The following is a 13,707-nucleotide window of genomic DNA, read 5'->3' on the forward strand; positions in this document are numbered from 1 at the left end:
TGTTTCACACGGCTGGACAGTTGGTGGGCATTGCGCAGAGACACCAGGGCGAGGACCCACATGGGCTTTGCAATCAGCTCTGTCCAACCACTGTGGGGATGAGTCCACACCAAGAAGGGGCTTTTTTGCTTTCTGCTTGCATAAATGCGCCATCCAGCGGTGCATCAGTGATTGGTTGCTGCTGAAGGGAGGCTCATTTTGCTCTGCCCCACAATGGTGCCTTTCAGGAAGGTGGCTTCCCTGCTCGTGTTTCTGGTGGTGATCAGATCAGAGTTCCCTACGGGTCAGTGTCTGGCACTGTTGACCCAGGCTCCTGGGGCTAGCCTCAGAGCTGGCCTCCAGTTTCCAAGTGTAGGTAAACCACTTCCCATCAGTAGACATTTCTGACACTGATTTGTCTCTTTGTCAGTACTTCCGTAGTCCCTGGGGGCTTCTTAATTCTGCCAGTTAACTCTATTTTTGTACCTTTCGTGGCTCCATCACAACTGAATCTGCCCACTGCACCTTAACTAACTGCCGCCCCATCCAGCCCACATCTTGTCTCTATTTCCTTATCAAACTTGTTCATATGATGCCTTGATTTCCACTTGTACTGCCTTAGACAATCTCATCCTGACATTCGTTTCTCAAATTCTAATCCTCTTTCATTTTGATTTTCTGCTCAACTTTGTACTCTACTCCTCTGCCTTTTGGGCTCACATTCCCAAATGCCGATCCCTAAAGGAACATTGTCACACGCTTCTTATCTGCATCCCTGCATCTGTTGTTGACCCTCCAGCTATCATTAGAATCTCTAGAAATAAATGCACCCCTCTGCCATTCCAAAGGAAACCAAATTCTGATTCCAATACCTGGCTTGAATCTACACAATTTTGTCTGTACTATGAGTAAAATAATTTTTTAGATATATGGTTTCGTTCACTAAAACCTTAAAAAAATCACGAACATATAAAATAATGTTTTCCAAGCATACCATTTTTTTTACTTTTTTTCAGTAATATATTTTTAAGAAGCCATTTAGAAGATTAACGACTAGGAAGATGCCAACCATACCTTTGCTTCTGATGATAATTGTCTTTGTCTTGAGATCTGAATTACGGTTCTAAATTTCTATACTGGGCAGAAAGCATCTAGCTAAAATATAAAATAATCTTTCTTACTGTTTCGACACTGTATGCACGTGCAAATTATGGAAACAAAAAAGAACAGGCTCTAGTGTATTTACTGTATTATTTATATTGTATATGAATCTTTTCATTAGATCAATTTGTCACCATGAATCTTGAGTCTTTTATACCATCAAGTGGCCCCTACGAGATCATAACAAAAATCACTTTTCTTGCGCTATGTTTCTCAAGTAAACATTTCATTTCCTTTTTTTTTTTTACTTCTCTAACACAGATATTCAATGTGCAGCTTTAACTTTTGTTTAGCTGCATTTTCTTCACGAAAGAATCATAATTAAAGAAAACCATTTAAAAACTTCACAAGCTTTAAAAGGTTCTGAGCAATTAGGCTAGGTAATTAGAAACATGATAAAGGAGAAGCTTGGGAAAAGGATTTAAACCCCTATTGAACATTTATATCAAAAAATGAATAAGGAATAGAGAAAATTAAAAGCATAGTTTATATCTGGTGGGCAAAGGAGAAAGCCAATTATTCTGTAACATGCTTATTTATCTAGATTTAGTTATTTATAATATGTAGGAAAAATCAGATGTGCTGGAAGAAAAAAACAGAGTTGTTCCTTTTCATCTTGCAGGCAATAAAACATGCCTACATGGGGAAAGGATTTTCTACCTGGCAATATATATTTTTTCAGTTCTTCAAAAATGTAAATTAAAGAGATAGCCAATATAAGTCTGAAGTTAACCAGGTAACATTATCTACTTTGCAAATAGAAGATAAATTTTAGAAAGAGAGCAATAGCTCTACACTCAGAGACAAAGCTGAGAGCAGACAGACGGCATTGCAAAAGAAGGCCATCCGCACACGTTTCCTTGAATGAACGGGAATACATTTGTGCCTTGTTTGGTGACTTGAATTATGGCTGCAAAGAGCATGTTCACAAACTTGAGACAAGCAGAAAAACAAATTTAGAAAAATTAGTAAATGTAAAGATCACCTTGGAAGCACTACCTATGACCTAAAACGGACAAAACAAACAAGCTCTTTAATTGCCTAAGTTTTTGCACCTAAAAATTCTTTTTAAATGAATCTGAAAGATCTATAATAATTTTAGTTTTCTAGGATAGTGACATGAGGTATGTATTAGAAATACCATATGTTCTTAGGTTGTGTTTTTTTTTTAAATTTTTAAAGCATTTTGCAGTTTCTTGGCCATAGTTCTCCCTTTAAAAAATGATAAAATACACATGACGAGGGCGCCTGGGTGGCTCAGTTGGTTAAGCATCTGCCTTCGGCTCAGGTCATGATCCCAGGGTCCTGGGATCGAGTCCTGCATCAGGCTCCCCGCTCAGCGGGAAGCCTGCTTCTCCCTCTGCCTGCAGCTCCCTCTGCTTTTGCTTCCTCTCTCTCTGACAAATAAATAAATAAAGTCTTAAAAAATATCGATGACATGAAATGTGCCATTTCAGTCATTTTTAAGGATACGCTTTGGTGGCATTAAGTACGTTCACATTATTGTGCAATCATCAGTACCATCTATCCTCAGAACTTTCTCGTGTTCCTCAACCAGAAACTCTGCTTATTGAACAATAACTTCCCATTCCTCCCTGCCCACGCCAGCCTACTCCCTGGAAACTCCACCATTCCACTTTCTATCTCTATGACTTGGACTATTTTAGGAACCTCATAAGAAGCTCTTTAGTGACTGGCATTTTCCTTTGCGGTAATGTTTTTAAGGTTCATTCATGACATAGCATGTATCCAAATGTCTTTCCTTTTTAAGGCTGAATGATAATAATCCACGGTATGTGTGTACCTCATTTTCTTTATCCAATCCTGTGTCAATGGGTACTTGGATTGCATCCACCCTTTGGCTATTATGAATAATGTTGTTAGGTAGGAACATGAGTATACAAATATGTATTTGAATCCTGGAACTGGAATTGTTGAATCATATGGTAATTCTACGTTTAATTTTTTCAGTAAATGTCAGACTATTTTCCACAGCTGCTGCACCATTTTACATTCCCATCAGTGATGCACTAGGGCTATAATTCCTCCACATCTTCACCAACACCTCTTATTTTATGTTTTATTTTGTTTTAAACCATTAACAACCATTCTAGTGGGTGTGAAATTGTATCTTATTGTGGTTACATTTCTTTTTAGTAGGATTTTCACCCAATAGTAACTAACTGACAAGAACTGACCAAAACCAAGGTTATGACATTTTCTTCATCCTTTCGTACTCTAACTTTTAGGTTTGCAGACATTTATTTCTATAGTTAGAATTCCAGAGATCTATATGATTATAAATCGGGGTCAAGAGTCCACTTAGTAGGTGACAAAACAAACTCTGTTAGTGGGGATTAAACACAGTCAACATGTGTAGGTCTGATTTCAAAGGTATCTATTATGAACTATCATGGGCATTGTGGAAATTAATTTTGAAAAAACACAAATTTCTAACATAAGATTCTTTCTCAATAGGGGTCTTCTTAAATAAAATATCATAATTTTGACAGTTAATTATGAACTAGAAACGTGCAGATTAAAATGACTTTGGACATCAGGAAAGCATTTGGTATATTTTATCTGAAAGGAGCCCTGCATGAGTCCGTCTGTTTCATGAACAAATTAGTCAAAAGATAAATGACTTAATTTTGCTCCTTTCTTGCCTCAGGCTTATTTTAAATATCTCAGGTGATCTAATGGAACTGGGCAATAACATGACACTTAATAGAATTTTATTTGCCTGGTTACCATTCTTACTGTCATTGACATATAATTCAAAAGTACAAAGTAAGAATTTTCTCCAATTTTGCCAAAAATCACATTTACTTTTGTTTCTTCACTAAGTCCAAAGTCACACTAATCTCCATTTTGTAACTGCAGGTTAAATTGAAATCGATGAATTTGTTAATGTTGATTATTTAATAAGTAATCAGATTGTTTTTTCTATTTTGTTTGTATTCTGAATCTTTGGAATGATAATTTTCAAAAATGTATTGGCTCAAAATATTTTACATCTTACTTGAACAATTGAATTTCATTGTTATTGTTCCCTGAAGTTGCATAATTTTAGAATATTTGAGCTAGAAGGAAACAAAGAAATTAACCAAACCTATATATTAACTTTGAAAAACAAGAATTGACTTCTAGAAAAATTAGACTTACTCAAGATAGGCTCCCTGGGTAATTCATATAGGCTTGGATTAAACTTCTGACTCGTCAGGTGATAACTGGTCAGTTACTCACTTTACATCAACTGCCATGTCATCGCCCAATTGCAAAAATGACTACATGAGGTAGACAACTGGTAAATAAAGTCGAGTATCAGTTTATTTATTAATACTGAACTGTCTTTGTTGGAAATCTTTCTAAAATGTATTTGGTGTTCTTCTCCTTAATCGATGTACAAAAAACAAACAAAAAAGATTGTAGTATTCCTCCAGAGTGACGGTTTCTATATTCTGTCATTTCAGAAAATCAGGTTGTTTACTCAAATCCACATCCCCCATTCTGTTATAAAGGAAGGCTCTGTGGCAAATGTTTATGAGCTGAAAGTTTTTTCCCCACTCTCTATGACGAAGACCAAGATGGTGTACAATCTGATGTCTGAATAAATGAGCTATCCTTGAAATTAAAAGAGAGAAAACTTACTGCCTGTTTTTTTTTTAAACATCAATTGTGGACACAGACTCACAATTCATATTTGGGGTCCTGTGGAAATGGGTTTAAGGAAGAAAAGCCTTCTTCATTTATTGATTGTTGTTGTTATTACTTTCCTGAACATTGTCCACATCTATCTTACCTTTAAATATGCCAAAACTTTTTAAAATTGAAATTTCCTGAATCTAATAAAATGAAAAAAACTCACTTAGGGTGTTGTGAATAGTATACAACATTTCATTTTTTTTCCTGTGGGCAAATGTCTCTTGCATTTTTAAAGATTTAATTGAAACAATAATTTTATTCATTAAATACATTTGCTCTCACTACAATGGGGATGGAAGAGGGTACCAGGAATGTAAAATAAAACAAAACACATAGCATTATTTGCAAGATGAAGTTTCAGAAATAATCCATACCTTGTAGATTTTTCTGTCCCTGAGCTTGACCATTTAATTTCCAAAAACACTTCTATAGATCTTTTATCACTGGGACATATTCTTAAAGCATATGGACACAGATGGTCCTGAAAACGCTGCCTCACAACATGATTTCTGACCTCAGCCACAGGCTTTCCATATGCTTCCTCTGAAGGATGTAGCTCTTCCTGGTCTTCGGAAACTTCAGGCAGTCTGGATGCTCCAGTATCAGCAGGCTGTGCTGGTCCCCTTCCTCTGCCCGTGGTGGTGCTTTATTTGACTGTGCAATACTAGTTATAGCCCACACTCAATTCACAGATTTTAAGACCCACATGAGTCAATATTCGAATATGGGGCTTTGGGAAATACAGTTATAAAGTATCAAAAACAATATTTGTTCTATTTATTTCTTTAAAAATGTGACGATTCCAAGTCCAACATAATATATAAGCATTATGCAAGAGAGGCAGTGTGGTTTCTATCATGTGTACTTATGAAGAGTGACAGGCCAGAGTGCTCCAAGTAGCCAAATCCATAGAGTTATGAATCCTAATTCTATGAAAATCATTCACTTAATATTCCACTCTGACCAAGGCTCTAGAGCTCACTCTCTTAATCTTCATTGTGGTGGTAATATTAACCGAGAATTCATAAAAACCTGGGGGAAATAAATGATCCTCCAAATGAAAACTATTTAAATTATGCTAGTACTGTATCATATTTTAAAAAGAGACAACTACACTATATTTTTATTTGTAATCTAATACTAGGTCTTTCTTAAATTTCAAAATAGTCACATTAGCTAATTCAGATTTTATATGTGCACAAAATACTAAACTGGTTATGGAATTTCAATATTTAAAGGACTTCATTAAGAATAATGTTCAGTAAACCAGTGAAATATCTATATTGCATATTTATTTTCCTTACTATTAAAAATTATCCACAGTAAGGTTTGTTTTTATAAATATGAACTATATCATAATTTCCATCAGAGTAGAGATAGCATTTGACTTCATACGTATATGCACACGATATGTCTAAAACTGTGAGGGGCTGACTCTGTGTGGTAGGCATATCCAATTTTTATCAAGCTAGGCCAGTGGGAGTGGATTTTTTTGGGGGGAAGGGCATCTGGCATGATGAAATGTATTCAGAAATATTCTTGTGGCCAGTTTTTTGATGGACTCCTCTGCTTAAATATGCTGAAAGCATATTGCTTAATTTACACATTTATTCATAATGTATTGACCCCTGAATTCCATCCTCAGAGGTCCATGAAGATCCACATAAATTAAATTAGGAACTCCTGTTCTAAATTTATTCACTGAATTAAGCCAATCCATAATAAAGATGAATATTGGGGCCATGTTGTTTTAACTCCCTATAGAATTGCCTTTACTTGCTTTTAATGGTTTCTAGCACCAGTCAAAACTTTAAACATTAAAGTAACTTAATACAAAGCATTGTTATGGTATTTTAAGGAAGTTTTTCATTCATTCATTTTAAAAGTATTTATTGAACACTTATTCTGTGCTCAGCACTGTTCAAAGCCATAGTGATAGAGTGGAAAAAAAGATATTAGAAATCTGATCTTCTTCTAGTAGTTGTGAGGTATAGATGATAAATAATAACAAAAATAAGCAAATGGCATAATTTCTTACAGGATGATAAATGTTGTGGGAAAAGTAAAGGAATGAGCGAATGAGAGGAAGAACAGTTGCAATTTTAGAGTAGCCAGAGAATGTCTCTATGACAGGGTGACCTTTGATCAAAAATTTAAAGAAGGTGAAGGAATACACCCAATGGACATCCAGTAGAAGGGCATTCTGAGAAGAGGAATCAGCAGGTGCAAAGTTCCAGAGTGAGGGGAGTAAGTAGTGTGCTAAAAGAACAGCAGGAAGGTCAGAGTGGCTGACAGTTATAGAGAGGAGAGATTCAAGAGGCCGCCAGAGTGGGTAACTCTGTGTGCTATAGAATAGAAGTCAGAGGCTGGGATAAGAAAAGTGAATTAAATTCCAAGACTATCACTGTCCATGAGTCTTTAAGCAGGTCATTTCACACTCCTAAGCTATCTATTATCTGCATTTCCTATAGTTGTGGCCCCTTGGTTCTTGGTATAATGTAGAAAATAAAGATAATATGATAGATTTTATTGGTTCATGAAATCCACTATGCCACAAGAGGTGGTGGGTGGGGCTCTCAACAGGTGAACCTGCCAGTATCAGCAGGTTAGAATGAGAATTCCAAGATGGCACCCACCAGCATCAGCACTAGCAAGGCAGAGTGTGATCTTAAGAATGAAGTCCAACAGTGTCTCCATTCCCAGAAAGTGTTTCAGCAGTTTTCTGCCTCTCAGGCAGATGCCCTGAAACTAGTAAGTGGATGTATCTTTTTCACCTATGTTCTAGGCTCTTTTCTGACTGGTGTGTTGTCACTGGGTCCCAGGGCAAGTGAGACTGCATGCAAGTCCTTTAAGAGCAGGTTCTCCATTTTCTATAGGTCTATGGTTTTCCTAGATGTAATCCCCATTAGTTTATAAAGCCCAGCTTTGGGGGGTGGTCATATTTCTGATGCAAGATCCAAGGACTGGAGTGCCTGATATAGAGATATAATCTCTTGGTCCTCAGGGAGAAATTTCATGTTTTTGAGATCCCTCCTAATTGTGGATTGATGCTCCTAGGGAGGGGGTTCATTTTTTGGTGACACCTTGCCTTTGCCACTCCTACCCATCTTGATGCTGTCTGTCCCTTTGTCCCTTATTAGAGAGACTCTATTTGTCCAGTTTTCAAGATGATAGTGTAGGGATGGAAAAAGATATTCCATGCAAATGAAAAACAATATTTACATCAGACAAAGGAGATTTTTATACAATTTTTAAAAAAGATGTATTTATTTATCCGAGGTGGGAGTGGGGGCAGAGGGAGAGATTCTTCAAGCAAAATCCTCACTGAGCATGGAGTCTGATATAGGGCTCCATCCCACCACCTATGAGATCAAGACGTGAGCCAAAACTAAGAGTCAGACACTCAACTGACTAAGCCAAGCAGGAACCACTGACAAACTAAAATTTTAAACAAAGACTGTAAAAAATGGCAAAGAAGGGCATTATATAATGATAAAGTGTTCAATTAACAAAAGGATATAACGTTTGTAAATATCTGTGCACCCAACACAGGAGGACCTAAATATATAAAGCAAATATTAAGAGACATAAAGAGAGAATTGAAGAAATATAATAATAGTGAAGGACTTTAAAATCCCACTTACATCAATGGATAAATCATCCAGACAGAAAACCAACAAAGAAACAAATGACCTTAAATGGACTTTAGTGCTACATTAGACCAGATGTGCTTAATAGATATATATAGAACGTTCCACCTCCAAACAGCAGAATACACATTCTTTTCAAGTGCACATGGAATATTCTCTATGATAGACCCACATTGGGCCCAAAACAAGTAACAATAAATTTAAAAAGACTGAAAGCATATCAAGCATGTTTTCTGACCACAGTGGTTTAAAACTAGAAATCAACTACAAGAAAACTGGAAAAAACACAAACACATGGAGACTAAACAACATGCTATCAAACAACCAATGGGTCAATGAGGAAATTAAGAAGAAAAAAGAAAGAAAGAAAGAAAGAAAGAAAGAAAGAAAGAAAGAAAGAAAGAAAGAAAAAAAGAAAAAAGAAAAAAAGAAAGATATGTTGACACAAATGAAAATGGAAAAATACAAGTTTCCAAAATCTATGGGACACAGGAAAAGCAATTCTAAAAGGGAAATTTATAGCTATACAAGCTTACAAGAAAATTTCAAATAAACAATCTGATATAACACCTAAGGAAACTAAAAAAAGAAAAACAAATGAAACCCATAGTTAGCATTAGAAAGGAAATAATAAAGATCAGAGTGTAATAAATGAAAGATAGGCAGAAAAGAAAGAAAGAGAAAGAAAGAAAGAATGAAAAGAAAGAATCAATGAAACTAAGAGCTGGTTCTTTGAAAAGATAAACAAAATTGATAGACCTTTAGCTAAATTTATCAAGAAAAGAAGAGAGAAGGCTCATATAAAATCAGTAATAAAAGAGAAGTTACAACCAATACCACAGGGGGGAAAAAGTTCAGATGAGACTACTATAAATGATTATACACCAATAAATCAGACAACTTAGAAGAAATGGACAAATTCCTAGAAACATAATCTTCCAAGACTGAATAATGAAGAAATAGACAATCTGAATAGACTGATTACTAGCAATGAAATTGAATAAGTTATCAAAAATCTCCCAACAAAGAGAAGTCTAGGATGGCTTTGCAGGTGAATTCTACCAAATATTTTAAAAGGGTTAATATGTATTCTTCTCAAATTATTCCCAAAAGAAACCGAAGAGGAAGGAATGTTTCCAAAATCATTTTATGAGGACAGCAGTTTCCTGATACTAACACCAGACAAAAACACCATTAATTAATTAATTAATAACAGGTCAATACCCCTGATGAACACAGATGCAAAAATTCTCAATAAAATATTGGTAAACTGGATTCAACAATAAAATAAAAGGCTTATACACCATGATAAAGTAGGGATGCATCCAGGGATGCAAGGATGGCTTAACACCCGCAAATCTTTCAGCGTGTTACACCACATTAACCACGTTAACAAAATGAAGAATAAAAACTATATGATGCAAAACAGATGTAGAAAAAAAGCATTTGACAAAATTCAACATCTATTTATAATAAAAACTCTCAAAAAGTGGGTACAGGGAATGTACCTTAACATAATAAAGGCCATATATGACAAATTTACAGGTACCACCATACTCAACAGTGAAAAACTGAAAGCTTTTTCTCTAAGATTAGGAACAAGCCAAGGATGCCCATTCCCACCACTTTTATTTAACATAGTATTGGGAGTCCTAGCCACAGCAATTAGGCAAGCAAACATAAGTAAATAAATAAATAAAATGTGTCAAATTGGAAAGGAAGAAGTAAAACTGTCACTATTTGCAGATGACATGATACTATATACAGAAAACCCTAAAGACTCTACCAAAAAATTGTTAGGACTAATAAATGAATTCAGTTAAGTTGCAGGATACAAAGTTACTATACAGGAACCTGTTGCATTTCTATATACTAATAATGAGCTATTAGAGAGAAAAATTAGAAAAAACAATCCCACTTCTAATTGTATCAAAAAGAATAACATGCCTAGAAATAAATTTAACAAAGGAGGTAAAAAAAATCTATGCTATGAAAGCTGGAAGATATTGATGAAAGAAATCAAAGATGATACAAACAAATTAAAAAATATTCTGTGCTCATGGATTGGGAGAATTAATATTGTTAAAATATCCATATTACCCAAAGCAATCTACAGATTCAATGCAATTCCTACCAAAATACCAGTGGCATTTTTCACAGAACTAGAACAAATAATCCTAAAATCTGTATGGAGCCACAAAAGACCCCAAATAGCTAAAGCAATTTTGATAACAGCAAATCTGGACACATCATGCTCTCAGACTTTATACTACAAATCTATGGCAATCAAAATTACAGTACTGAGATACAAACAGACACATAGATGTATGGAACAGAGTAGATGGCCAGGAAATAACCCACATTATATGGTCAATTAATCTATGACAAAGTAGGTAAGAATATACAGAAGGGAAAGATAGTCTCTCCAATAAATGATGCTGGCAAAACCAGACAGCTACATACTAAAGACTGAAACTGGACCACTTTCTTACACTAGATACACAATAAATTCAAAACGGGTAAAAGACTTAGATGTAAGACCTGAAACCACGAAACTTCTAGGAGTAAACATAGGTTGTAAGCTGTTGGACATTGACCTTAGCAATATTTTTTTTGGATATTTCTTCTCAGGCAAGGACCACAAAAGCAAATAATCAAATGGGGCTACATCAAACTGAAAACTTTTTGCACAGTGAAGGAAGTCTTCCACAAAACGAAAAGGCAACCTACTGAGTGGGACAGATATTTGCAAGTAATCTGATAAGCGGCTAACATATAAAATATATACTGAACTCATACCTATGTATATATATATATATACATATATATAAACGTTAATCACCTCACCCACACCCGCATGGATTAATGTTTTAATCGTGTTCATCCCTCTGCAGGAAGATATGAAATATCTGGAGGCACTTTTGTACCTGAATTTAGCTTTGTTGAGCATCAGTGTCCCACTTTCTCTCAGATTGACCCTCTCCCAGATGAAGCATTGAATAGGCAAGCACCAGGCCATGGGAATTGGAAACTGGCAGAAAAATTCTTCTCTGATTTGCCTCATCAAAGGTTCCAAGCTGGAGAATACATGGAGTCTTACCCTGCCTACAGACTGCTCCTTCTGTACTCTCCTTACAAATTTACTTTATGACACAATTGTCATGAACAAAATGTTTGTGAGACACCCTCTGAAAATTCTTTTATAATGTGTGGCACTCAATAAATTGTAAAAGGGTATTTTTCTTAACAACTCTTTATCTATGCTGCTACTTCCATTCATCTTGCCTGCAATTAATTTTCTGTGCTGTGACTATTATATGCAGCATTCTAAGTATCAAGTGCAAAGGAACTATTCCTGTGGGAAATATGTAAGATTAAAATGTTACAGTCTATCTTAATAAGAAAATTCAATTTCCTTATTAAAAAGATATTTTTTTACATTTTTCATGTTGAAGAATAATTATAATTTAATTCAATCTTATTTAATTTGATAGGAAAAATGTAGTAAAAAATAGTTTTTGGTTTAAGGTCATGGAATAGTATCCAATATCCTACATGGAAATTGCCACAGACCTATCTCATGGGAGAGACATGGAAGATGATTTGATTTGGATAAATTACCATATCCAGTTTGCTCTTTTTCAAGTGATTAAAATATAAAAGAAAATTGCTATTAATCATATTTAGTTAGAGTAAGCACTGGACACTAGATATAGAAGGCAAAGAAGAAGAAACAATCTTAATTAAAGCATCTATAGAATTCTTGTTTTTACAGATAGGAATAGTTAAAGGTGATGCCTTTTTTTTTTTCCATTTATTCCTTCAATGAATATTATTGAGTTCCATAATGTGCCAAAGATTGGTCTAGTTTCTGGGAATATTTCCAAGAAAAGAGAGATGGCCCCTGGCCTCCTGAGGCTGCTGTTCTAGTTGGAGAGAGTAAACAAGAAAGTAAATATTAACTAGGACCTGAGAAAGTGGTGTTAAGAGGAGAGATGGCAGGGGAGGGGTGCTGGTAAGGAAACAGTGGTGTGGTGTAGGGGTGGTGGACTGTTCTTCGAGAAAGAGGAGTCAGGGAGCACCTAACCTGACATTTGAGGTGAGACTTGAATGCAGTTAGAGAGTAATGTGTGTCAGCATTCTGAACAAAAAGACTTCCTGTTAGAGAAAGCAGCAAGTGAAATTTCCCTGAAGAAGCAGTTTGGTATTTTGAGGAATAGCAAGAACACAGGCTGTGGCGAGGTGGCAGTGAGCTAGACAGCTGGCAGGAGGTTAGGCTCTATGAAAGGGGGCCAGAGCAGGCAAGGCTTTACCGGTGGTGGTAAAGTGCCAGACTTCATACTGAGGAAGATGGGAAGCCTCAGAATGGCTTTGAGCAGGTGAGGGACATGGCCCAACTTATATTTTGAAAACATCTTCCTGGCCACTGTGGGTGTGGGGTCCCCTTGACTATCAAGAGACAAAATGGAAGACAAATGACAGGAAACCATTGCCTTATTCTTAGGGCATGGTGGTGCTCCGACTGAGTTTGCAGCGGTGGAGGTAGTAAGAATTGAGCAGATTCAGAACATATTTTTATTTTATTTTATTTATTTTTTTTAAGATTTTATTTTTATTTACTGATTTGCTGGGGAGAGAGAGAGAGCAGGAGTACACAAGCAGGGGGAGTGGCAGGCAGAGGGAGATGCAGGCTCCCCGCTGAGCAAAAAGCCCCACACAGGACTCGATCCCAGGACCCTGGGATCATGACCTGAGCTGAAGGCAGACGCTTAACCTACTGAACCACCCAAGCATTCCCAGAACATATTTTAAAGGCAGAACCTATAGCACTTAGTGTTTTGGATTTGGGTGATAAAATAAATAACAAATCAGGAATGACTTCCAGTTTAAGGTTTGGGCAACTGGACAGATGATGATTTACTGAGATGAGAAAGCTAGGAAAAGATTAGGTTTGGGGGGGAAATCTCAAATCCTATTTTAGATGTGTTAAGCTTGGGATGTCTATAGACTTGCTTTTTTGGCAATAAATTATATGTGTCTAGAGGACAGGTGAGAGTTGAAGATGGGGATAGAAATCACTAGGGTGTTGATGGGATTTAAATCACGAGGGTTTTGATGGGATTTAAATTTTGGTATCAGGATATGAACACCACTGGAATATATGTAAACCATGATTTCCGAATTTCAGTATTTTTGCTACTTTGAACCAGAT

This window comes from Ursus americanus, chromosome 2 (genome assembly GCF_024610735.1).
Source record: "Ursus americanus isolate L20-20 chromosome 2, mUrsAme1.1.p, whole genome shotgun sequence".
Taxonomy (NCBI): Eukaryota; Metazoa; Chordata; class Mammalia; order Carnivora; family Ursidae; genus Ursus; species Ursus americanus.